Below are 872 nucleotides of genomic sequence, written 5' to 3'. Positions count from 1 at the left end.
GAGGATGAGGATGAGGATAGGATGAGGATGAGGATAGGATGATGATGAGGATGAGGATGAGGAGGAGGAGGATGAGGAAGAGGATAGGATGAGGACGAGAATGAGGATGAGGTTGAGGGTAGGATGTGGATGAGGATACGCTGAGGATGAGGATGAGGTTGAGGAAAAGGATGAAGATGAGGACGAGGATAAGGACGAGGATAAGGACGATGATTAGGGTGAGCTTTGGATGAGGATGAGGATAGGATGAGTATGAGAATGTGGAAGAGGATGAGGATGAGGATGAGGAGGAGGAGGAGGATGAGGATGTGGCAGCGGAAGAGGATAGGATGAGGACGAGAATACGGATAGGATGAGGATGAGGTTAGGATGAGGATGAGAATGAGGATGAGGATGAGGATAGGATGAGGATGAGAATGAGTATGAGGAAATGATGAGGATGAGCATAGGATGAGGTTAGGATGAGGTTAGGATGAGGATAAGGACGAGCATGAGGATAGGATGGGGATGAGGACGAAGATGAGGAAGAGGATAGGATAGGATAATGACGAGAATGAGGATGAGGATAGGATTAGAATGAGAATGAGGAAGAGGAAGAGGAAGAGGATGAGGAAAAAGATAGGATAAGTATGTGGATGAGGATGAGGAACAGGATGAGGATAAGGAGGAGGATAGGATGAGGATGAGGATGACGATAGGATGAGGATGAGCATGAGGATGAGGATAGGATGTGGATGAGGAGGAGGATGAGGATGAGGATAGGATAGGATAGTATGAGGATGAGGTTGAGGATAGGATGTGGATGAGGATGAGGATGAGGATGAGGATTGGATTCTCATTCTCGTCCTCATCCTATCCTCATTCTCGTACTC

This window comes from Lupinus angustifolius, chromosome LG04 (genome assembly GCF_001865875.1).
Source record: "Lupinus angustifolius cultivar Tanjil chromosome LG04, LupAngTanjil_v1.0, whole genome shotgun sequence".
In the NCBI taxonomy this organism is placed as follows: Eukaryota; Viridiplantae; Streptophyta; class Magnoliopsida; order Fabales; family Fabaceae; genus Lupinus; species Lupinus angustifolius.
Note: the sequence above shows the minus strand (reverse complement) of the source record.